Raw genomic sequence first — 1370 nt, 5'->3', positions numbered from 1 at the left:
CAATAACCTTTTATATACGTCCAAAACTTGCCGTCATCGTTCTCTGATCTTCACCTCGCGCAGTTGCATCTCCTGCCGGCCGTACCGACGTTGCAGCAGCCTCCCGCCGACACCGCCGAAGTCTCATTTGGTGTCACTGTCCTTCCGTAGCAAATGCAGATCCCTCCACATCCGCACCCACACCCGTGCATCTCCCTTGCCGCTGCACCCCTTCAATGGCTCAAGAGGCACGTGACCGCCGAGGTGCACCGATCTTTCACCACCACGAAAAGGAATTGCCTACCACCATCTTCATTGGTGGCCGTCGCCGATAGTTATCGAACCGTTGAAGGAGTAATAACAGTGTTAGTCGTTGTGTCGTTTCACAACAACAAGTTTTGGAAGTAGTTTTCGATCCGATGAAAATTCTATTGGACGGATCTGCGACCAAGAAAATACAAGCAAGCTAAAGCATGTTTTAGTAAGAATGCTATATTCTATGATTGATCTTGACTGGGTTTATGGAATTTTTGGGACATCGTGTGTATTTGTTTGCTGGAACATAGATGTTACTCTTTGCACTCGAAATCTCACATTCTCTTGTATCATACTATATGGATTGGGATACCACCAAACATGAAGTCAAGCAAATTGCTTTTTTTTTAAGCGAATGTTTATTTTAATTTTTATGTGGATGATTATTTGATTGGATCAGGTTTAATTATATATAATTAAATTATACTAGATGTTCAATTTATTAGGTATATAGGTGATTATTTTTATTCTTAAGTGGATGGTTATTTTTATTGGGGGTGAACGACTCTGATGACGGTGTGTGACAAGTCAAACAGCGATGGCAGAGAATTTGAGGAAGAAGTTAGTACTTTGATAAATTAGAATATAATGAATGGTTAAAATCCATTATATATATATATATAAGTGAGTTCTACTGTTTAGATGCATAGTAGAATTCACCTATAATATATGATAGATAAATGATAAATGATATATGATAGATTTACAATTGGAAATTTACAATTGGAATAAAAAAGCTGAAAGATATTTGCAGTTGCAGTAAAAAGGCAAAAAACATTTATAATTTAGATACATTAAAGAGATGTTATGTGACAATTTTTTGCTTCAAAATTATATATATGGTAAATTTTACTATGTAGATGGCTGTTGACTTCTATAGGTATAGAATTGTAGTGGTAACTTGTGGTTATGACAAGTGTCACAGAAGGAGATATTTTTTGAATATTTTAAAGCATGGCTACAGAATAGACAATTTACTTTATACTATTCATCCATGTGATGAGAAATTATTGTGTTAATAATTAATTTTAATACAATAAATTAATAAATGCTTAATAGTGGACCTATAGCTATTG

Source organism: Arachis ipaensis, chromosome B06 (assembly GCF_000816755.2).
Source record: "Arachis ipaensis cultivar K30076 chromosome B06, Araip1.1, whole genome shotgun sequence".
Lineage (NCBI taxonomy): Eukaryota > Viridiplantae > Streptophyta > Magnoliopsida > Fabales > Fabaceae > Arachis > Arachis ipaensis.
Note: the sequence above shows the minus strand (reverse complement) of the source record.